General features: G+C 34.9%; 2 non-coding genes across 2 annotated transcripts; both read left to right on the forward strand.

Moving 5' to 3' along the window:
- Window positions 1-16337: 16337 nt before the first annotated feature.
- TRNAY-AUA (transfer RNA tyrosine (anticodon AUA)) lies at window positions 16338-16411 on the forward strand. The gene has a single exon. It is a non-coding gene; the product is annotated as a tRNA-Tyr (tRNA).
- A 9260-nt stretch (window positions 16412-25671) lies between these two features.
- Window positions 25672-25745, forward strand: TRNAY-AUA (transfer RNA tyrosine (anticodon AUA)). Its single transcript has one exon. It is a non-coding gene; the product is annotated as a tRNA-Tyr (tRNA).
- The last annotated feature ends 85 nt before the right edge of the window (window positions 25746-25830 follow it).

Consider the following 25830-nt stretch of genomic DNA (forward strand, 5'->3'; position numbering starts at 1 on the left):
AATGTGAAAACAAGGTGATATCTAATTAGCACACAGGTAAGGAATTAAGAAAATCTTTATTTAAGGGTGAAGATGTTTCTCACAAAATCGTTGCCCCAATGCATCATTGAAATTCAAGCTGGAAAGATGATTTTAATATATCACTTGTACATTTTGTATTGCTCTTCTGGTGACAATGTAGTTTGTTTTTGTCAATTACCATTTTAATAATAGGGTAAAGAAAATTAAGTGGATTTTTGAAAGAAAACAATACTGTCAATATACTATTAAAACAAATTAAAATGGTAAAAGTTATTGTACTTTAAGTAAAAATAAAAGAGCCAAAATATCAATCCCAGTTTTGGATTACTTTAATTAACAAAAAAAAATGCATATAGCAGAGGATAGTTTCAATCTGCCTACCGCTGGGTTATGGGCCCAGCATGCTTCTATTGCTGTACTCTGCTGCACATGTAAGTGCAAGAGATCCTGAAGCACTCACTCATCATGGGAAAGTACCAATGTGTTTCTTCGTTGGTTGATGGAAGAAACATTTTACAAAAACTCTCCAGATTATTGACTTTTTAAAGTTTTTCTAGGAAACGTTTTAGATGAATGCTTATTAGCCTTTGTCAGTAAGAACTTTTGCAAAGTGTCTTTGTGGCGCAATCAGTTAGTGTGCACGGCTATTAACCAAAAGGTTGGTGGTTCAATCCCACCCAGGGACGTAATTGACCTTGTTATCAGATTTTGGTGATCTTTAAGTAGACAAGTCAAAATTTCAAATCCCCCTGTTCTGGTGTAGGGTACCTGGCCTTCTCTGATGTAATCAGAGTTAGATTTGATTCAGTGATTTTATAAAAACAGCTAGGAAGCACAATTTAGCAGTGGGTTGCAGAGAAAAAGAAATATGCTGGCAAAAAAAATCCAATTGAGTGATTAAACAGCTCTTAATTTTCTGGCTTTATTTTTATGCTAACAAATTTGTTCTCTGAAAAGTGTCCACAAAGCCAAGTCTCTGATTAACACCTTTGTAGGGATGGTTTTTCACCTATTACTAAATTAAACTTGCTTCATTGGAAAGGCAGCAAGATGCATCCTCATTTCAATGTCTACTGAAATAATACAGGTTGACACCAGGAAACATTAACGCCACTGCATCCTTGCTGCTTTCTCATGTGGAAGTCTGTTTAATGTGAAAACAAGGTGATATCTAATTAGCACACAGGTAAGGAATTAAGAAAATCTTTATTTAAGGGTGAAAATGTTTCTCACAAAATCGTTGCCCCAATGCATCATTGAAATTTAAGCTGGAAAGATGATTTTAATATATCACTTGTACATTTTGTATTGCTCTTCTGGTGACAATGTAGTTTGTTTTTGTCAATTACCATTTTAATAATAGGGTAAAGAAAATTAAGTGGATTTTTGAAAGAAAACAATACTGTCAATATACTATTAAAACAAATTAAAATGGTAAAAGTTATTGTACTGTAAGTAAAAATAAAAGAGCCAACATATCAATCCCAGTTTTGGATTACTTTAATTAACAAAAAAAAATGCATATAGCAGAGGATAGTTTCAATCTGCCTACCTCTGGGTTATATGCCCAGCATGCTTCCATTGCTGTACTCTGCTGCACATGTAAGTGCAATAGATCCTGAAGCACTCACTCATCATGGGAAAGTACCAATGTGTTTCTTCGTTGGTTGATGGAAGAAACATCTTACAAAAACTCTCCAGATTATTGACTTTTTAAAGTTTTTCTAGGAAACGTTCTAGATGTATGCTTATTAGACTTTGTCAATATGTGCTTTTTGCAAAGTGTCTCTGTGGCGCAATCGGTTAGTGTGTCCGGCTACTAACCAAAAGGTTGGTGGTTCAATCCCAACCAGGGACGTAATTGACCTTGTTATCAGATTTTGGTGATCTTTAAGTAGACAAGTCAAAATTTCAAACCCCCTGTTATGCTGTAGGGTACCTGGCCTTCTCTGATGTAGTTAGATTTGACTCAGTGATTTTATAAAAACAGCTAGGAAGCACAATTTAGCAGTGGGTTGCAGAGAAAAAGAAATATGCTGGCAAAAAAAATCCAATTGAGTGATTAAACAGCTCTTCATTTTCTGGCTTTATTTTTATGCTAACAAATTTGTTCTTTGAAAAGTGTCCACAAAGCCAAGTCTCTGATTAACACCTTTGTAGGGATGGTTTTTCACCTATTACTAAATTAAACTTGCTTCATTGGAAAGGCAGCAAGATGCATCCTCAATTCAATGTCTACTGAAATAATACAGGTTGACACCAGGAAACATTAACGCCACTGTATCATTGCTGCTTTCTCATGTGGAAGTCTATTTAATGGCCCTCATTCCGAGTTGATCGGTCGCAAGGCGAATTTAGCAGAGTTACACACGCTAAGCCGCCGCCTACTGGGAGTGAATCTTAGCTTCTTAAAATTGCGACCGATGTATTCGCAATATTGCGATTACTAACTACTTAGCAGTTTCAGAGTAGCTCCAGACTTACTCTGCCTGTGCGATCAGTTCAGTGCTTGTCGTTCCTGGTTGACGTCACAAACACACCCAGCGTTCGCCCAGGCACTCCCACCGTTTCTCCGGCCACTCCTGCGTTTTTTCCGGAAACGGTAGCGTTTTCAGCCACACGCCCCTGAAACGCCGTGTTTCCGCCCAGTAACACCCATTTCCTGTCAATCACATTACGATCGCCGGAGCGAAGAAAAAGCCGTGAGTAAAAATACTTTCTTCATAGTAAAGTTACTTGGCGCAGTCGCAGTGCGAACATTGCGCATGCGTACTAAGCGGATTTTCACTGCGATGCGATGAAAAATACCGAGCGAACAACTCGGAATGAGGGCCAATGTGAAAACAAGGTGATATCTAATTAGCACACAGGTAAGGAATTAAGAAAATCTTTATTTAAGGGTGAAGATGTTTCTCACAAAATCGTTGCCCCAATGCATCATTGAAATTCAAGCTGGAAAGATGATTTTAATATATCACTTGTACATTTTGTATTGCTCTTCTGGTGACAATGTAGTTTGTTTTTGTCAATTACCATTTTAATAATAGGGTAAAGAAAATTAAGTGGATTTTTGAAAGAAAACAATACTGTCAATATACTATTAAAACAAATTAAAATGGTAAAAGTTATTGTACTTTAAGTAAAAATAAAAGAGCAAAAATATCAATCCCAGTTTTGATTACTTAAATGAACAAAAAAAAATGCATATAGCAAAGGATAGTTTCAATCTGCCTACCGCTGGGTTATGGGCCCAGCTTGCTTCCATTGCTGTACTCTGCTGCACATGTAAGTGCAAGAGATCCTGAAGCACTCACTATTCATGGGAAAGTACCAATGTGTTTCTTCGTTGGTTGATGGAAGAAACATTTTACAAAAACTCTCCAGATAATTGACTTTTTAAAGTTTTTCTAGGAAACGTTTTAGATGAATGCTTATTAGCCTTTGTCAGTATGTACTTTTGCAAAGTGTCTTTGTGGCGCAATCAGTTAGTGTGCATGGCTATTAACCAAAAGGTTGGTGGTTCAATCCCACCCAGGGACGTAATTGACCTTGTTATCAAATTTTGGTGATCTTTAAGTAGACAAGTCAAAATTTCAAATCCCCCTGTTCTGGTGTAGGGTACCTGGCCTTCTCTGATGTAATCAGAGTTAGATTTGATTCAGTGATTTTATAAAAACAGCTAGGAAGCACAATTTAGCAGTGGGTTGCAGAGAAAAAGAAATATGCTGGCAAAAAAAATCCAATTGAGTGATTAAACAGCTCTTAATTTTCTGGCTTTATTTTTATGCTAACAAATTTGTTCTCTGAAAAGTGTCCACAAAGCCAAGTCTCTGATTAACACCTTTGTAAGGATGGTTTTTAACCTATTACTAAATTAAACTTGCTTCATTGGAAAGGCAGCAAGATGCATCCTCATTTCAATGTCTACTGAAATAATACAGGTTGACACCAGGAAACATTAACGCCACTGAATCCTTGCTGCTTTCTCATGTGGAAGTCTGTTTAATGTGAAAACAAGGTGATATCTAATTAGCACACAGGTAAGGAATTAAGAAAATCTTTATTTAAGGGTGAAAATGTTTCTCACAAAATCGTTGCCCCAATGCATCATTGAAATTCAAGCTGGAAAGATGATTTTAATATATCACTTGTACATTTTGTATTGCTCTTCTGGTGACAATGTAGTTTGTTTTTGTCAATTACCCTTTTAATAATAGGGTAAAGAAAATTAAGTGGCTTTTTTAAAGAAAACTATACTGTCAATATACTATTAAAACAAATTAAAATGGTAAAAGTTATTGTACTTTAAGTAAAAATAAAAGAGCAAAAATATCAATCCCAGTTTTGATTACTTAAATTAACAAAAAAAAATGCATATAGCAAAGGATAGTTTCAATCTGCCTACCTCTGGGTTATGGGCCCAGCATGCTTCCATTGCAGTACTCTGCTGCACATGTAAGTGCAAGAGATCCTGAAGCACTCAGTCATCATGGGAAAGTACCAATGTGTTTCTTCGTTGGTTGATGGAAGAAACATCTTACAAAAACTCTCCAGATTATTGACTTTTTAAAGTTTTTCTAGGAAACGTTCTAGATGTATGCTTATTAGCCTTTGTCAGTATGCACTTTTTACAAAGTGTCTCTGTGGCGCAATCGGTTAGTGTGTCTGGCTACTAACAAAAGGTTGGTGGTTCAATCCCACCCAGGGACGTAATTGACCTTGTTATCAGATTTTGGTGATCTTTAAGTAGACAAGTCAAAATTTCAAACCCCCTGTTATGGTGTAGGGTACCTGGCCTTCTCTGATGTAATCAGAGTTAGATTTGATTCAGTGATTTTATAAAAACAGCTAGGAAGCACAATTTAGCAGTGGGTTGCAGAGAAAAAGAAATATGCTGGCAAAAAAAATCCAATTGAGTGATTAAACAGCTCTTCATTTTCTGACTTTATTTTTATGCTAACAAATTTGTTCTCTGAAAAGTGTCCACAAAGCCAAGTCTCTGATTAACACCTTTGTAGGGATGGTTTTTCACCTATTACTAAATTAAACTTGCTTCATTGGAAAGGCAGCAAGATGCATCCTCATTTCAATTTCTACTGAAATAATACAGGTTGACACCAGGAAACATTAACGCCACTGCATCCTTGCTGCTTTCTCATGTGGAAGTTTGTTTAATGTGAAAACAAGGTGATATCTAATTAGCACACAGGTAAGGAATTAAGAAAATCTTTATTTAAGGGTGAAGATGTTTCTCACAAAATCGTTGCCCCAATGCATCATTGAAATTCAAGCTGGAAAGATGATTTTAATATATCACTTGTACATTTTGTATTGCTCTTCTGGTGACAATGTAGTTTGTTTTTGTCAATTACCCTTTTAATAATAGGGTAAAGAAAATTAAGTGGATTTTTTAAAGAAAACTATACTGTCAATATACTATTCAAACAAATTAAAATGGTAAAAGTTATTGTACTTCAAGTAAAAATAAAAGAGCAAAAATATCAATCCCAGTTTTGATTACTTAAATTAACAAAAAAAAATGCATATAGCAAAGGATAGTTTCAATCTGCCTACCTCTGGGTTATGGGCCCAGCATGCTTCCATTGCAGTACTCTGCTGCACATGTAAGTGCAAGAGATCCTGAAGCACTCACTCATCATGGGAAAGTACCAATGTGTTTCTTCGTTGGTTGATGGAAGAAACATTTTACAAAAACTCTCCAGATTATTGACTTTTTAAAGTTTTTCTAGGAAACGTTCTAGATGTATGCTTATTAGCCTTTGTCAGTATGTACTTTTTGGGAAGTGTCTCTGTGGCGCAATCGGTTAGTGTGTCCGGCTACTAACCAAAAGGTTGGTGGTTCAATCCCAACCAGGGACGTAATTGACCTTGTTATCAGATTTTGGTGATCTTTAAGTAGACAAGTCAAAATTTCAAACCCCCTGTTATGGTGTAGGGTACCTGGCCTTCTCTGATGTAATAAGAGTTAGATTTGATTCAGTGATTTTATAAAAACAGCTAGGAAGCACAATTTAGCAGTGGGTTGCAGAGAAAAAGAAATATGCTGGCAAAAAAAATCCAATTGAGTGATTAAACAGCTCTTCATTTTCTGGCTTTATTTTTATGCTAACAAATTTGTTCTCTGAAAAGTGTCCACAAAGCCAAGTCTCTGATTAACACCTTTGTAGGAATGTTTTTTCACCTATTACTAAATTAAACTTGCTTCATTGGAAAGGCAGCAAGATGCATCCTCATTTCAATGTCTACTGAAATAATACAGGTTGACACCAGGAAACATTAACGCCACTGCATCCTTGCTGCTTTCTCATGTAGAAGTCTGTTTAATGTGAAAACAAGGTGATATCTAATTAGCACACATGTAAGGAATTAAGAAAATCTTTATTTAAGGGTGAAGATGTTTCTCACAAAATCGTTGCCCAAATGCATCATTGAAATTCAAGCTGGAAAGATGAATTTAATATATCACTTGTACATTTTGTATTGCTCTTCTGGTGACAATGTAGTTTGTTTTTGTCAATTACCCTTTTAATAATAGGGTAAAGAAAATTAAGTGGATTTTTTAAAGAAAACTATACTGTCAATATACTATTAAAACAAATTAAAATGGTAAAAGTTATTGTACTTTAAGTAAAAATAAAAGAGCAAAAATATCAATCCCAGTTTTGATTACTTAAATTAACAAAAAAAAATGCATATAGCAAAGGATAGTTTCAATCTGCCTACCTCTGGGTTATGGGCCCAGCATGCTTCCATTGCAGTACTCTGCTGCACATGTAAGTGCAAGAGATCCTGAAGCACTCACTCATCATGGGAAAGTACCAATGTGTTTCTTCATTGGTTGATGGAAGAAACATCTTACAAAAACTCTCCAGATTATTGACTTTTTAAAGTTTTTCTAGGAAACGTTCTAGATGTATGCTTATTAGCCTTTGTCAGTATGCACTTTTTACAAAGTGTCTCTGTGGCGCAATCGGTTAGTGTGTCTGGCTACTAACAAAAGGTTGGTGGTTCAATCCCACCCAGGGACGTAATTGACCTTGTTATCAGATTTTGGTGATCTTTAAGTAGACAAGTCAAAATTTCAAACCCCCTGTTATGGTGTAGGGTACCTGGCCTTCTCTGATGTAGTTAGATTTGATTCAGTGATTTTATAAAAACAGCTAGGAAGCACAATTTAGCAGTGGGTTGCAGAGAAAAAGAAATATGCTGGCAAAAAAAATCCAATTGAGTGATTAAACAGCTCTTCATTTTCTGACTTTATTTTTATGCTAACAAATTTGTTCTCTGAAAAGTGTCCACAAAGCCAAGTCTCTGATTAACACCTTTGTAGGGATGGTTTTTCACCTATTACTAAATTAAACTTGCTTCATTGGAAAGGCAGCAAGATGCATCCTCATTTCAATTTCTACTGAAATAATACAGGTTGACACCAGGAAACATTAACGCCACTTCATCCTTGCTGCTTTCTCATGTGGAAGTTTGTTTAATGTGAAAACAAGGTGATATCTAATTAGCACACAGGTAAGGAATTAAGAAAATCTTTATTTAAGGGTGAAGATGTTTCTCACAAAATCGTTGCCCCAATGCATCATTGAAATTCAAGCTGGAAAGATGATTTTAATATATCACTTGTACATTTTGTATTGCTCTTCTGGTGACAATGTAGTTTGTTTTTGTCAATTACCCTTTTAATAATAGGGTAAAGAAAATTAAGTGGATTTTTTAAAGAAAACTATACTGTCAATATACTATTCAAACAAATTAAAATGGTAAAAGTTATTGTACTTCAAGTAAAAATAAAAGAGCAAAAATATCAATCCCAGTTTTGATTACTTAAATTAACAAAAAAAAATGCATATAGCAAAGGATAGTTTCAATCTGCCTACCTCTGGGTTATGGGCCCAGCATGCTTCCATTGCAGTACTCTGCTGCACATGTAAGTGCAAGAGATCCTGAAGCACTCACTCATCATGGGAAAGTACCAATGTGTTTCTTCGTTGGTTGATGGAAGAAACATTTTACAAAAACTCTCCAGATTATTGACTTTTTAAAGTTTTTCTAGGAAACGTTCTAGATGTATGCTTATTAGCCTTTGTCAGTATGTACTTTTTGGGAAGTGTCTCTGTGGCGCAATCGGTTAGTGTGTCCGGCTACTAACCAAAAGGTTGGTGGTTCAATCCCAACCAGGGACGTAATTGACCTTGTTATCAGATTTTGGTGATCTTTAAGTAGACAAGTCAAAATTTCAAACCCCCTGTTATGGTGTAGGGTACCTGGCCTTCTCTGATGTAATAAGAGTTAGATTTGATTCAGTGATTTTATAAAAACAGCTAGGAAGCACAATTTAGCAGTGGGTTGCAGAGAAAAAGAAATATGCTGGCAAAAAAAATCCAATTGAGTGATTAAACAGCTCTTCATTTTCTGGCTTTATTTTTATGCTAACAAATTTGTTCTCTGAAAAGTGTCCACAAAGCCAAGTCTCTGATTAACACCTTTGTAGGAATGTTTTTTCACCTATTACTAAATTAAACTTGCTTCATTGGAAAGGCAGCAAGATGCATCCTCATTTCAATGTCTACTGAAATAATACAGGTTGACACCAGGAAACATTAACGCCACTGCATCCTTGCTGCTTTCTCATGTAGAAGTCTGTTTAATGTGAAAACAAGGTGATATCTAATTAGCACACATGTAAGGAATTAAGAAAATCTTTATTTAAGGGTGAAGATGTTTCTCACAAAATCGTTGCCCAAATGCATCATTGAAATTCAAGCTGGAAAGATGATTTTAATATATCACTTGTACATTTTGTATTGCTCTTCTGGTGACAATGTAGTTTGTTTTTGTCAATTACCCTTTTAATAATAGGGTAAAGAAAATTAAGTGGATTTTTTAAAGAAAACTATACTGTCAATATACTATTAAAACAAATTAAAATGGTAAAAGTTATTGTACTTTAAGTAAAAATAAAAGAGCAAAAATATCAATCCCAGTTTTGATTACTTAAATTAACAAAAAAAAATGCATATAGCAAAGGATAGTTTCAATCTGCCTACCTCTGGGTTATGGGCCCAGCATGCTTCCATTGCAGTACTCTGCTGCACATGTAAGTGCAAGAGATCCTGAAGCACTCACTCATCATGGGAAAGTACCAATGTGTTTCTTCATTGGTTGATGGAAGAAACATCTTACAAAAACTCTCCAGATTATTGACTTTTTAAAGTTTTTCTAGGAAACGTTCTAGATGTATGCTTATTAGACTTTGTCAGTATATACTTTTTGCAAAGTGTCTCTGTGGCGCAATCGGTTAGTGTGTCCGGCTACTAACCAAAAGGTTGGTGGTTCAATCTCAACCAGGAACGTAATTGACCTTGTTATCAGATTTTGGTGATCTTTAAGTAGACAAGTCAAAATTTCAAACCCCCTGTTATGGTGTAGGGTACCTGGCCTTCTCTGATGTAGTAAGATTTGATTCAGTGATTTTATAAAAACAGCTAGGAAGCACAATTTAGCAGTGGGTTGCAGAGAAAAAGAAATATGCTGGCAAAAAAAATCCAATTGAGTGATTAAACAGCTCTTCATTTTCTGGCTTTATTTTTATGCTAACAAATTTGTTCTTTGAAAAGTGTCCACAAAGCCAAGTCTCTGATTAACACCTTTGTAGGGATGGTTTTTCACCTATTACTAAATTAAACTTGCTTCATTGGAAAGGCAGCAAGATGCATCCTCAATTCAATGTCTACTGAAATAATACAGGTTGACACCAGGAAACATTAACGCCACTGTATCCTTGCTGCTTCTCATGTGGAAGTCTGTTTAATGTGAAAACAAGGTGATATCTAATTAGCACACAGGTAAGGAATTAAGAAAATCTTTATTTAAGGGTGAAGATGTTTCTCACAAAATCGTTGCCCCAATGCATCATTGAAATTCAAGCTGGAAAGATGATTTTAATATATCACTTGTACATTTTGTATTGCTCTTCTGGTGACAATGTAGTTTGTTTTTGTCAATTACCATTTTAATAATAGGGTAAAGAAAATTAAGTGGATTTTTGAAAGAAAACAATACTGTCAATATACTATTAAAACAAATTAAAATGGTAAAAGTTATTGTACTTTAAGTAAAAATAAAAGAGCCAAAATATCAATCCCAGTTTTGGATTACTTTAATTAACAAAAAAAAATGCATATAGCAAAGGATAGTTTCAATCTGCCTACCGCTGGGTTATGGGCCCAGCATGCTTCCATTGCTGTACTCTGCTGCACATGTAAGTGTAAGAGATCCTGAAGCACTCACTCATCATGGGAAAGTACCAATGTGTTTCTTCGTTGGTTGATGGAAGAAACATTTTACAAAAATTCTCCAGATTATTGACTTTTTAAAGTTTTTCTAGGAAACGTTTTAGATGAATGCTTATTAGCCTTTGTCAGTATGTACTTTTGCAAAGTGTCTTTGTGGCGCAATCAGTTAGTGTGCACGGCTATTAACCAAAAGGTTGGTGGTTCAATCCCACCCAGGGATGTAATTGAGCTTGTTATCAGATTTTGGTGATCTTTAAGTAGACAAGTCAAAATTTCAAATCCCCCTGTTCTGGTGTAGGGTACCTGGCCTTCTCTGATGTAATCAGAGTTAGATTTGATTCAGTGATTTTATAAAAACAGCTAGGAAGCACAATTTAGCAGTGGGTTGCAGAGAAAAAGAAATATGCTGGCAAAAAAAATCCAATTGAGTGATTAAACAGCTCTTAATTTTCTGGCTTTATTTTTATGCTAACAAATTTGTTCTCTGAAAAGTGTCCACAAAGCCAAGTCTCTGATTAACACCTTTGTAAGGATGGTTTTTAACCTATTACTAAATTAAACTTGCTTCATTGGAAAGGCAGCAAGATGCATCCTCATTTCAATGTCTACTGAAATAATACAGGTTGACACCAGGAAACATTAACGCCACTGCATCCTTGCTGCTTTCTCATGTGGAAGTCTGTTTAATGTGAAAACAAGGTGATATCTAATTAGCACACAGGTAAGGAATTAAGAAAATCTTTATTTAAGGGTGAAAATGTTTCTCACAAAATCGTTGCCCCAATGCATCATTGAAATTCAAGCTGGAAAGATGATTTTAATATATCACTTGTACATTTTGTATTGCTCTTCTGGTGACAATGTAGTTTGTTTTTGTCAATTACCCTTTTAATAATAGGGTAAAGAAAATTAAGTGGCTTTTTTAAAGAAAACTATACTGTCAATATACTATTAAAACAAATTAAAATGGTAAAAGTTATTGTACTTTAAGTAAAAATAAAAGAGCAAAAATATCAATCCCAGTTTTGATTACTTAAATTAACAAAAAAAAATGCATATAGCAAAGGATAGTTTCAATCTGCCTACCTCTGGGTTATGGGCCCAGCATGCTTCCATTGCAGTACTCTGCTGCACATGTAAGTGCAAGAGATCCTGAAGCACTCAGTCATCATGGGAAAGTACCAATGTGTTTCTTCGTTGGTTGATGGAAGAAACATCTTACAAAAACTCTCCAGATTATTGACTTTTTAAAGTTTTTCTAGGAAACGTTCTAGATGTATGCTTATTAGCCTTTGTCAGTATGCACTTTTTACAAAGTGTCTCTGTGGCGCAATCGGTTAGTGTGTTTGGCTACTAACAAAAGGTTGGTGGTTCAATCCCACCCAGGGACGTAATTGACTTTGTTATCAGATTTTGGTGATCTTTAAGTAGACAAGTCAAAATTTCAAACCCCCTGTTATGGTGTAGGGTACCTGGCCTTCTCTGATGTAATCAGAGTTAGATTTGATTCAGTGATTTTATAAAAACAGATAGGAAGCACAATTTAGCAGTGGGTTGCAGAGAAAAAGAAATATGCTGGCAAAAAAAATCCAATTGAGTGATTAAACAGCTCTTCATTTTCTGACTTTATTTTTATGCTAACAAATTTGTTCTCTGAAAAGTGTCCACAAAGCCAAGTCTCTGATTAACACCTTTGTAGGGATGGTTTTTCACCTATTACTAAATTAAACTTGCTTCATTGGAAAGGCAGCAAGATGCATCCTCATTTCAATTTCTACTGAAATAATACAGGTTGACACCAGGAAACATTAACGCCACTGCATCCTTGCTGCTTTCTCATGTGGAAGTTTGTTTAATGTGAAAACAAGGTGATATCTAATTAGCACACAGGTAAGGAATTAAGAAAATCTTTATTTAAGGGTGAATATGTTTCTCACAAAATCGTTGCCCCAATGCATCATTGAAATTCAAGCTGGAAAGATGATTTTAATATATCACTTGTACATTTTGTATTGCTCTTCTGGTGACAATGTAGTTTGTTTTTGTCAATTACCCTTTTAATAATAGGGTAAAGAAAATTAAGTGGATTTTTTAAAGAAAACTATACTGTCAATATACTATTCAAACAAATTAAAATGGTAAAAGTTATTGTACTTCAAGTAAAAATAAAAGAGCAAAAATATCAATCCCAGTTTTGATTACTTAAATTAACAAAAAAAATGCATATAGCAAAGGATAGTTTCAATCTGCCTACCTCTGGGTTATGGGCCCAGCATGCTTCCATTGCAGTACTCTGCTGCACATGTAAGTGCAAGAGATCCTGAAGCACTCACTCATCATGGGAAAGTACCAATGTGTTTCTTCGTTGGTTGATGGAAGAAACATTTTACAAAAACTCTCCAGATTATTGACTTTTTAAAGTTTTTCTAGGAAACGTTCTAGATGTATGCTTATTAGCCTTTGTCAGTATGTACTTTTTGGGAAGTGTCTCTGTGGCGCAATCGGTTAGTGTGTCCGGCTACTAACCAAAAGGTTGGTGGTTCAATCCCAACCAGGGACGTAATTGACCTTGTTATCAGATTTTGGTGATCTTTAAGTAGACAAGTCAAAATTTCAAACCCCCTGTTATGGTGTAGGGTACCTGGCCTTCTCTGATGTAATAAGAGTTAGATTTGATTCAGTGATTTTATAAAAACAGCTAGGAAGCACAATTTAGCAGTGGGTTGCAGAGAAAAAGAAATATGCTGGCAAAAAAAATCCAATTGAGTGATTAAACAGCTCTTCATTTTCTGGCTTTATTTTTATGCTAACAAATTTGTTCTCTGAAAAGTGTCCACAAAGCCAAGTCTCTGATTAACACCTTTGTAGGAATGTTTTTTCACCTATTACTAAATTAAACTTGCTTCATTGGAAAGGCAGCAAGATGCATCCTCATTTCAATGTCTACTGAAATAATACAGGTTGACACCAGGAAACATTAACGCCACTGCATCCTTGCTGCTTTCTCATGTAGAAGTCTGTTTAATGTGAAAACAAGGTGATATCTAATTAGCACACATGTAAGGAATTAAGAAAATCTTTATTTAAGGGTGAAGATGTTTCTCACAAAATCGTTGCCCCAATGCATCATTGAAATTCAAGCTGGAAAGATGATTTTAATATATCACTTGTACATTTTGTATTGCTCTTCTGGTGACAATGTAGTTTGTTTTTGTCAATTACCCTTTTAATAATAGGGTAAAGAAAATTAAGTGGATTTTTTAAAGAAAACTATACTGTCAATATACTATTAAAACAAATTAAAATGGTAAAAGTTATTGTACTTTAAGTAAAAATAAAAGAGCAAAAATATCAATCCCAGTTTTGATTACTTAAATTAACAAAAAAAAATGCATATAGCAAAGGATAGTTTCAATCTGCCTACCTCTGGGTTATGGGCCCAGCATGCTTCCATTGCAGTACTCTGCTGCACATGTAAGTGCAAGAGATCCTGAAGCACTCACTCATCATGGGAAAGTACCAATGTGTTTCTTCATTGGTTGATGGAAGAAACATCTTACAAAAACTCTCCAGATTATTGACTTTTTAAAGTTTTTCTAGGAAACGTTCTAGATGTATGCTTATTAGACTTTGTCAGTATATACTTTTTGCAAAGTGTCTCTGTGGCGCAATCGGTTAGTGTGTCCGGCTACTAACCAAAAGGTTGGTGGTTCAATCTCAACCAGGAACGTAATTGACCTTGTTATCAGATTTTGGTGATCTTTAAGTAGACAAGTCAAAATTTCAAACCCCCTGTTATGGTGTAGGGTACCTGGCCTTCTCTGATGTAGTTAGATTTGATTCAGTGATTTTATAAAAACAGCTAGGAAGCACAATTTAGCAGTGGGTTGCAGAGAAAAAGAAATATGCTGGCAAAAAAAATCCAATTGAGTGATTAAACAGCTCTTCATTTTCTGGCTTTATTTTTATGCTAACAAATTTGTTCTTTGAAAAGTGTCCACAAAGCCAAGTCTCTGATTAACACCTTTGTAGGGATGGTTTTTCACCTATTACTAAATTAAACTTGCTTCATTGGAAAGGCAGCAAGATGCATCCTCAATTCAATGTCTACTGAAATAATACAGGTTGACACCAGGAAACATTAACGCCACTGCATCCTTGCTGCTTTCTCATGTGGAAGTCTGTTTAATGTGAAAACAAGGTGATATCTAATTAGCACACAGGTAAGGAATTAAGAAAATCTTTATTTAAGGGTGAAGATGTTTCTCACAAAATCGTTGCCCCAATGCATCATTGAAATTCAAGCTGGAAAGATGATTTTAATATATCACTTGTACATTTTGTATTGCTCTTCTGGTGACAATGTAGTTTGTTTTTGTCAATTACCATTTTAATAATAGGGTAAAGAAAATTAAGTGGATTTTTGAAAGAAAACAATACTGTCAATATACTATTAAAACAAATTAAAATGGTAAAAGTTATTGTACTTTAAGTAAAAATAAAAGAGCCAAAATATCAATCCCAGTTTTGGATTACTTTAATTAACAAAAAAAAATGCATATAGCAAAGGATAGTTTCAATCTGCCTACCGCTGGGTTATGGGCCCAGCATGCTTCCATTGCTGTACTCTGCTGCACATGTAAGTGCAAGAGATCCTGAAGCACTCACTCATCATGGGAAAGTACCAATGTGTTTCTTCGTTGGTTGATGGAAGAAACATTTTACAAAAACTCTCCAGATTATTGACTTTTTAAAGTTTTTCTAGGAAACGTTTTAGATGAATGCTTATTAGCCTTTGTCAGTATGTACTTTTGCAAAGTGTCTTTGTGGCGCAATCAGTTAGTGTGCACGGCTATTAACCAAAAGGTTGGTGGTTCAATCCCACCCAGGGACGTAATTGACCTTGTTATCAGATTTTGGTGATCTTTAAGTAGACAAGTCAAAATTTTAAATCCCCCTGTTCTGGTGTAGGGTACCTGGCCTTCTCTGATGTAATCAGAGTTAGATTTGATTCAGTGATTTTATAAAAACAGCTAGGAAGCACAATTTAGCAGTGGGTTGCAGAGAAAAAGAAATATGCTGGCAAAAAAAATCCAATTGAGTGATTAAACAGCTCTTAATTTTCTGGCTTTATTTTTATGCTAACAAATTTGTTCTCTGAAAAGTGTCCACAAAGCCAAGTCTCTGATTAACACCTTTGTAAGGATGGTTTTTAACCTATTACTAAATTAAACTTGCTTCATTGGAAAGGCAGCAAGATGCATCCTCATTTCAATGTCTACTGAAATAATACAGGTTGACACCAGGAAACATTAACGCCACTGCATCCTTGCTGCTTTCTCATGTGGAAGTCTGTTTAATGTGAAAACAAGGTGATATCTAATTAGCACACAGGTAAGGAATTAAGAAAATCTTTATTTAAGGGTGAAAATGTTTCTCACAAAATCGTTGCCCCAATGCATCATTGAAATTCAAGCTGGAAAGATGATTTTAATATATCACTTGTACATTTTGTATTGCTCTTCTGGTGACAATGTAGTTTGTTTTTGTCAATTACCATTTTAATAATAGGGTAAAGAAAATTAAGTGGATTTTTGAAAGAAAACATTACTGTCAATATACTATTAAAACAAATTAAAATGGTAAAAGTTATTGTACTTTAAGTAAAAATAAAAGAGCCAAAATATCAATCCCAGTTTTGGATTACTTTAATTAACAAAAAAAAATGCATATAGCAGAGGATAGTTTCAATCTGCCTACCGCTGGGTTATGGGCCCAGCATGCTTCTATTGCTGTACTCTGCTGCACATGTAAGTGCAAGAGATCCTGAAGCACTCACTCATCATGGGAAAGTACCAATGTGTTTCTTCGTTGGTTGATGGAAGAAACATTTTACAAAAACTCTCCAGATTATTGACTTTTTAAAGTTTTTCTAGGAAACGTTTTAGATGAATGCTTATTAGCCTTTGTCAGTATGTACTTTTGCAAAGTGTCTCTGTGGCGCAATCAGTTAGTGTGTATGGCTATAAACCAAAAGGTTGGTGGTTCAATCCCACCCAGGGACGTAATTGACCTTGTTATCAGATTTTGGTGATCTTTAAGTAGACAAGTCAAAATTTCAACCCCCCTCTTATGGTGTAGGGTACCTGGCCTTCTCTGTTGTAATCAGAGTTAGATTTGATTCAGTGATTTTATAAAAACAGCTAGGAAGCACAATTTAGCAGTGGGTTACAGAGAAAAAGAAATATGCTGGCAAAAAAATCCAATTGAGTGATTAAACAGCTCTTCATTTTCTGGCTTTATTTTTATGCTAACAAATTTGTTCTCTGAAAAGTGTCCACAAAGCCAAGTCTCTGATTAACACCTTTGTAAGGATGGTTTTTCACCTATTACTAAATTAAACTTGCTTCATTGGAAAGGCAGCAAGATGCATCCTCATTTCAATGTCTACTGAAATAATACAGGTTGACACCAGGAAACATTAACGCCACGTGGAAGTCTGTTTAATGTGAAAACAAGGTGATATCTAATTAGCACACAGGTAAGGAATTAAGAAAATCTTTATTTAAGGGTGAAAATGTTTCTCACAAAATCGTTGCCCCAATGCATCATTGAAATTCAAGCTGGAAAGATGATTTTAATATATCACTTGTACATTTTGTATTGCTCTTCTGGTGACAATGTAGTTTGTTTTTGTCAATTACCATTTTAATAATAGGGTAAAGAAAATTAAGTGGATTTTTAAAAGAAAACAATACTTTCAATATACTATTAAAACAAATTAAAATGGTAAAAGTTATTGTACTTTAATGAAAAATAAAAGAGCAAAAATATCAATCCCAGTTTTGGATTACTTTAATTAACAAAAAAAATGCATATAGCAGAGGATAGTTTTAATCTGCCTACCTCTGGGTTATGGGCCCAGCATGCTTCCATTGCAGTACTCTGCTGCACATGTAAGTGCAAGAGATCCTGAAGCACTCACTCATCATGGGAAAGTACCAATGTGTTTCTTCGTTGGTGGATGGAAGAAACATCTTACAAAAACTCTCCAGATTATTGACTTTTTAAAGTTTTTCTAGGAAACGTTTTAGATGAATGCTTATTAGCCTTTGTCAGTATGTACTTTTGCAAAGTGTCTCTGTGGCGCAATCAGTTAGTGTGTACGGCTATAAACCAAAAGGTTGGTGGTTCAATCCCACCCAGGGACGTAATTGACCTTGTTATCAGATTTTGGTGATCTTTAAGTAGACAAGTCAAAATTTCAAATCCCCTCTTATGGTGTAGGGTACCTGGCCTTCTCTGATGTAATCAGAGTTAGATTTGATTCAGTGATTTTATAAAAACAGCTAGGAAGCACAATTTAGCAGTGGGTTGCAGAGAAAAAGAAATATGCTGGCAAAAAAATCCAATTGAGTGATTAAACAGCTCTTCATTTTCTGGCTTTATTTTTATGCTAACAAATATGTTCTCTGAAAAGTGTCCACAAAGCCAAGTCTCTGATGAACACCTTTGTAAGGATGGTTTTTCACCTATTACTAAATTAAACTTGCTTCATTGGAAAGGCAGCAAGATGCATCCTCATTTCAATGTCTACTGAAATAATACAGGTTGACACCAGGAAACATTAACGCCAATGCATCCTTGCTGCTTTCTCATGTGGAAGTCTGTTTAATGTGAAAACAAGGTGATATCTAATTAGCACACAGGTAAGGAATTAAGAAAATCTTTATTTAAGGGTGAAGATGTTTCTCACAAAATCGTTGCCCCAATGCATCATTGAAATTCAAGCTGGAAAGATGATTTTAATATATCACTTGTACATTTTGTATTGCTCTTCTGGTGACAATGTAGTTTGTTTTTGTCAATTACCATTTTAATAATAGGGTAAAGAAAATTAAGTGGATTTTTGAAAGAAAACAATACTGTCAATATACTATTAAAACAAATTAAAATGGTAAAAGTTATTGTACTTTAAGTAAAAATAAAAGAACCAAAATATCAATCCCAGTTTTGGATTACTTTAATTAACAAAAAAAAATGCATATAGCAGAGGATAGTTTCAATCTGCCTACCTCTGGGTTATGGGCCCAGCATGCTTCCATTGCAGTACTCTGCTGCACATATAAGTGCAAGAGATCCTGAAGCACTCACTCATCATGGGAAAGTACCAATGTGTTTCTTCGTTGGTTGATGGAAGAAACATCTTACAAAAACTCTCCAGATTATTGACTTTTTAAAGTTTTTCTAGGAAACGTTCTAGATGTATGCTTATTAGCCTTTGTCAGTATGTAATTTTTACAAAGTGTCTCTGTGGCGCAATTGGTTAGTGTGTCTGGCTACTAACCAAAAGGTTGGTGATTCAATCTCACCCAGGGACGTAATTGACCTTGTTATCAGATTTTGGTGATCTTTAAGTAGACAAGTCAAAATTTCAAACCCCCTGTTATGGTGTAGGGTACCTGGCCTTCTCTGATGTAATCAGAGTTAGATTTGATTCAGTGATTTTATAAAAACAGCTAGGAAGCACAATTTAGCAGTGGGTTGCAGAGAAAAAGAAATATGCTGGCAAAAAAAATCCAATTGAGTGATTAAACAGCTCTTCATTTTCTGGCTTTATTTTTATGCTAACAAATTTGTTCTCTGAAAAGTGTCCACAAAGCCAAGTCTCTGATTAACACCTTTGTAGGGATGGTTTTTCACCTATTACTAAATTAAACTTGCTTCATTGGAAAGGCAGCAAGATGCATCCTCATTTCAATTTCTACTGAAATAATACAGGTTGACACCAGGAAACATTAACGCCACTGCATCCTTGCTGCTTTCTCATGTGGAAGTCTGTTTAATGTGAAAACAAGGTGATATCTAATTAGCACACAGGTAAGGAATTAAGAAAATCTTTATTTAAGGGTGAAGATGTTTCTCACAAAATCGTTGCCCCAATGCATCATTGAAATTCAAGCTGGAAAGATGATTTTAATATATCACTTGTACATTTTGTATTGCTCTTCTGGTGACAATGTAGTTTGTTTTTGTCAATTACCCTTTTAATAATAGGGTAAAGAAAATTAAGTGGATTTTTAAAAGAAAACAAGACTTTCAATATACTATTAAAACAAATTAAAATGGTAAAAGTTATTGTACTTTAATGAAAAATAAAAGAGCAAAAATATCAATCCCAGTTTTGGATTACTTTAATTAACAAAAAAAATGCATATAGCAGAGGATAGTTTTAATCTGCCTACCTCTGGGTTATGGGCCCAGCATGCTTCCATTGCAGTACTCTGCTGCACATGTAAGTGCAAGAGATCCTGAAGCACTCACTCATCATGGGAAAGTACCAATGTGTTTCTTTGTTGGTGGATGGAAGAAACATCTTACAAAAACTCTCCAGATTATTGACTTTTTAAAGTTTTTCTAGGAAACGTTTTAAATGAATGCTTATTAGCCTATGTCAGTAAGTACTTTTGCAAAGTGTCTCTGTGGCGCAATCAGTTAGTGTGTACGGCTATAAACCAAAAGGTTGGTGGTTCAATCCCACCCAGGCACGTAATTGACCTTGTTATCAGATTTTGGTGATCTTTAAGTAGACAAGTCAAAATTTCAAACCCCCTCTTATGGTGTAGGGTACCTGGCCTTCTCTGATGTAATCAGAGTTAGATTTGATTCAGTGATTTTATAAAAACAGCTAGGAAGCACAATTTAGCAGTGGGTTGCAGAGAAAAAGAAATATGCTGGCAAAAAAATCCAATTGAGTGATTAAACAGCTCTTAATTTTCTGGCTTTATTTTTATGCTAACAAATTTGTTCTCTGAAAAGTGTCCACAAAGCCAAGTCTCTGATTAACACATTTGTAGGGATGGTTTTTCACCTATTACTAAATTAAATTTGCTTCATTGGAAAGGCAGCAAGATGCATCCTCATTTCAATGTCTACTGAAATAATACGGGTTGACACCAGGAAACATTAACGCCACTGCATCCTTGCTGCTTTCTCATGTGGAAGTCTGTTTAATGTGAAAACAAGGTGATATCTAATTAGCACACAGGTAAGGAATTAAGAAAATCTTTATTTAAGGGTGAAGATGTTTCTCACAAAATCGTTGCCCCAATGCATCATTGAAATTCAAGCTGGAAAGATGATTTTAATATATCACTTGTACATTTTGTATTGCTCTTCTGGTGACAATGTAGTTTGTTTTTGTCAATTACCATTTTAATAATAGGGTAAAGAAAATTAAGTGGATTTTTGAAAGAAAACAATACTGTCAATATACTATTAAAACAAATTAAAATGGTAAAAGTTATTGTACTTTAAGTAAAAATAAAAGAACCAAAATATCAATCCCAGTTTTGGATTACTTTAATTAACAAAAAAAAAATGCATATAGCAGAGGATAGTTTCAATCTGCCTACCTCTGGGTTATGGGCCCAGCATGCTTCCATTGCAGTACTCTGCTGCACATATAAGTGCAAGAGATCCTGAAGCACTCACTCATCATGGGAAAGTACCAATGTGTTTCTTCGTTGGTTGATGGAAGAAACATCTTACAAAAACTCTCCAGATTATTGACTTTTTAAAGTTTTTCTAGGAAACGTTCTAGATGTATGCTTATTAGCCTTTGTCAGTATGTAATTTTTACAAAGTGTCTCTGTGGCGCAATTGGTTAGTGTGTCTGGCTACTAACCAAAAGGTTGATGATTCAATCCCACCCAGGGACGTAATTGACCTTGTTATCAGATTTTGGTGATCTTTAAGTAGACAAGTCAAAATTTCAAACCCCCTGTTATGGTGTAGGGTACCTGGCCTTCTCTGATGTAATCAGAGTTAGATTTGATTCAAGGATTTTATAAAAACAGATAGGAAGCACAATTTAGCAGTGGGTTGCAGAGAAAAAGAAATATGCTGGCAAAAAAAATCCAATTGAGTGATTAAACAGCTCTTCATTTTCTGGCTTTATTTTTATGCTAACAAATTTGTTCTCTGAAAAGTGTCCACAAAGCCAAGTCTCTGATTAACACCTTTGTAGGGATGGTTTTTCACCTATTACTAAATTAAACTTGCTTCATTGGAAAGGCAGCAAGATGCATCCTCATTTCAATTTCTACTGAAATAATACAGGTTGACACCAGGAAACATTAACGCCACTGCATCCTTGCTGCTTTCTCATGTAGAAGTCTGTTTAATGTGAAAACAAGGTGATATCTAATTAGCACACAGGTAAGGAATTAAGAAAATCTTTATTTAAGGGTGAAGATGTTTCTCACAAAATCGTTGCCCCAATGCATCATTGAAATTCAAGCTGGAAAGATGATTTTAATATATCACTTGTACATTTTGTATTGCTCTTCTGGTGACAATGTAGTTTGTTTTTGTCAATTACCCTTTTAATAATAGGGTAAAGAAAATTAAGTGGATTTTTTAAAGAAAACTATACTGTCAATATACTATTCAAACAAATTAAAATGGTAAAAGTTATTGTACTTCAAGTAAAAATAAAAGAGCAAAAATATCAATCCCAGTTTTGATTACTTAAATTAACAAAAAAAATGCATATAGCAAAGGATAGTTTCAATCTGCCTACCGCTGGGTTATGGGCCCAGCATGCTTCCATTGCTGTACTCTGCTGCACATGTAAGTGCAAGAGATCCTGAAGCACTCACTCATCATGGGAAAGTACCAATGTGTTTCTTCGTTGGTTGATGGAAGAAACATCTTACAAAAACTCTCCAGATTATTGACTTTTTTAAAATTTTTCAAGGAAACGTTTTAGATGAATGCTTATTAGCCTTTGTCAGTATGGACTTTTGCAAAGTGGCTCTGTTGCGCAATCAGTTAGTGTGTATGGCTATTAACCAAAAGGTTGGTGGTTCAATCCCACCCAGGGACGTAATTGACCTTGTTATCAGATTTTGGTGATCTTTAAGTAGACAAGACAAAATTTCAAACCCCCTCTTATGGTGTAGGGTACCTGGCCTTCTCTGATGTAATCAGAGTTAGATTTGATTCAGTGATTTTATAAAAACAGCTAGGAAGCACAATTTAGCAGTGGGTTGCAGAGAAAAAGAAATATGCTGGCAAAAAAATCCAATTGAGTGATTAAACAGCTCTTAATTTTCTGGCTTTATTTTTATGCTAACAAATTTGTTCTCTGAAAAGTGTCCACAAAGCCAAGTCTCTGATTAACACCTTTGTAGGGATGGTTTTTCACCTATTACTAAATTAAACTTGCTTCATTGGAAAGGCAGCAAGATGCATCCTCATTTCAATGTCTACTGAAATAATACAGGTTGACACCAGGAAACATTAACGCCACTGCATCCTTGCTGCTTTCTCATGTGGAAGTCTGTTTAATGTGAAAACAAGGTGATATCTAATTAGCACACAGGTAAGGAATTAAGAAAATCTTTATTTAAGGGTGAAAATGTTTCTCACAAAATCGTTGCCCCAATGCATCATTGAAATTCAAGCTGGAAAGATGATTTTAATATATCACTTGTACATTTTGTATTGCTCTTCTGGTGACAATGTAGTTTGTTTTTGTCAATTACCATTTTAATAATAGGGTAAAGAAAATTAAGTGGATTTTTAAAAGAAAACAATACTTTCAATATACTATTAAAACAAATTAAAATGGTAAAAGTTATTGTACTTTAATGAAAAATAAAAGAGCAAAAATATCAATCCCAGTTTTGGATTACTTTAATTAACAAAAAAAATGCATATAGCAGAGGATAGTTTTAATCTGCCTACCTCTGGGTTATGGGCCCAGCATGCTTCCATTGCAGTACTCTGCTGCACATGTAAGTGCAAGAGATCCTGAAGCACTCACTCATCATGGGAAAGTACCAATGTGTTTCTTTGTTGGTGGATGGAAGAAACATCTTACAAAAACTCTCCAGATTATTGACTTTTTAAAGTTTTTCTAGGAAACGTTTTAGATGAATGCTTATTAGCCTATGTCAGTAAGTACTTTTGCAAAGTGTCTCTGTGGCGCAATCAGTTATTGTGTACGGCTATAAACCAAAAGGTTGGTGGTTCAATCCCACCCAGGCACGTAATTGACCTTGTTATCAGATTTTGGTGATCTTTAAGTAGACAAGTCAAAATTTCAAACCCCCTCTTATGGTGTAGGGTACCTGGCCTTCTCTGATGTAATCAGAGTTAGATTTGATTCAGTGATTTTATAAAAACAGCTAGGAAGCACAATTTAGCAGTGGGTTGCAGAGAAAAAGAAATATGCTGGCAAAAAAATCCAATTGAGTGATTAAACAGCTCTTCATTTTCTGGCTTTATTTTTATGCTAACAAATTTGTTCTCTGAAAAGTGTCCACAAAGACAATTCTCTGATTAACACATTTGTAGGGATGGTTTTTCACCTATTACTAAATTAAATTTGCTTCATTGGAAAGGCAGCAAGATGCATCCTCATTTCAATGTCTACTGAAATAATACGGGTTGACACCAGGAAACATTAACGCCACTGCATCCTTGCTGCTTTCTCATGTGGAAGTCTGTTTAATGTGAAAACAAGGTGATATCTAATTAGCACACAGGTAAGGAATTAAGAAAATCTTTTTTTTTAAGGGTGAAGATGTTTCTCACAAAATCGTTGCCCCAATGCATCATTGAAATTCAAGCTGGAAAGATGATTTTAATATATCACTTGTACATTTTGTATTGCTCTTCTGGTGACAATGTAGTTTGTTTTTGTCAATTACCCTTTTAATAATAGGGTAAAGAAAATTAAGTGGATTTTTTAAAGAAAACTATACTGTCAATATACTATTCAAACAAATTAAAATGGTAAAAGTTATTGTACTTCAAGTAAAAATAAAAGAGCCAAAATATCAATCCCAGTTTTGATTACTTAAATGAACAAAAAAAAATGCATATAGCAAAGGATAGTTTCAATCTGCCTACCGCTGGGTTATGGGCCCAGCATGCTTCCATTGCTGTACTCTGCTGCACATGTAAGTGCAAGAGATCCTGAAGCACTCACTCATCATGGGAAAGTACCAATGTGTTTCTTCGTTGGTTGATGGAAGAAACATTTTACAAAAACTCTCCAGATTATTGACTTTTTAAAGTTTTTCTAGGAAACGTTTTAGATGAATGCTTATTAGCCTTTGTCAGTATGTACTTTTGCAAAGTGTCTTTGTGGCGCAATCAGTTAGTGTGCACGGCTATTAACCAAAAGGTTGGTGGTTCAATCCCACCCAGGGACGTAATTGACCTTGTTATCAGATTTTGGTGATCTTTAAGTAGACAAGTCAAAATTTCAAATCTCCCTGTTCTGGTGTAGGGTACCTGGCCTTCTCTGATGTAATCAGAGTTAGATTTGATTCAGTGATTTTATAAAAACAGCTAGGAAGCACAATTTAGCAGTGGGTTGCAGAGAAAAAGAAATATGCTGGCAAAAAAAATCCAATTGAGTGATTAAACAGTTCTTAATTTTCTGGCTTTATTTTTATGCTAACAAATTTGTTCTCTGAAAAGTGTCCACAAAGCCAAGTCTCTGATTAACACCTTTGTAAGGATGGTTTTTAACCTATTACTAAATTAAACTTGCTTCATTGGAAAGGCAGCAAGATGCATCCTCATTTCAATGTCTACTGAAATAATATAGTTTGACACCAGGAAACATTAACGCCACTGCATCCTTGCTGCTTTCTCATGTGGAAGTGTGTTTAATGTGAAAACAAGGTGATATCTAATTAGCACACAGGTAAGGAATTAAGAAAATCTTTATTTAAGGGTGAAAATGTTTCTCACAAAATCGTTGCCCCAATGCATCATTGAAATTCAAGCTGGAAAGATGATTTTAATATATCACTTGTACATTTTGTATTGCTCTTCTGGTGACAATGTAGTTTGTTTTTGTCAATTACCATTTTAATAATAGGGTAAAGAAAATTAAGTGGATTTTTGAAAGAAAACAATACTGTTAATATACTATTAAAACAAATTAAAATGGTAAAAGTTATTGTACTGTAAGTAAAAATAAAAGAGCCAACATATCAATCCCAGTTTTGGATTACTTTAATTAACAAAAAAAAATGCATATAGCAGAGGATAGTTTCAATCTGCCTACCTCTGGGTTATGTGCCCAGCATGCTTCCATTGCTGTACTCTGCTGCACATGTAAGTGCAATAGATCCTGAAGCACTCACTCATCATGGGAAAGTACCAATGTGTTTCTTCGTTGGTTGATGGAAGAAACATCTTACAAAAACTCTCCAGATTATTGACTTTTTAAAGTTTTTCTAGGAAACGTTTTAGATGAATGCTTATTAGCCTTTGTCAGTATGTACTTTTGCAAAGTGTCTCTGTGGCGCAATCAGTTAGTGTGTATGGCTATAAACCAAAAGGTTGGTGGTTCAATCCCACCCAGGGACGTAATTGACCTTGTTATCAGATTTTGGTGATCTTTAAGTAGACAAGTCAAAATTTCAACCCCCCCTCTTATGGTGTAGGGTACCTG

The sequence above is a fragment of the Pseudophryne corroboree genome, unplaced genomic scaffold (genome assembly GCF_028390025.1).
Source record: "Pseudophryne corroboree isolate aPseCor3 unplaced genomic scaffold, aPseCor3.hap2 scaffold_583, whole genome shotgun sequence".
In the NCBI taxonomy this organism is placed as follows: domain Eukaryota; kingdom Metazoa; phylum Chordata; class Amphibia; order Anura; family Myobatrachidae; genus Pseudophryne; species Pseudophryne corroboree.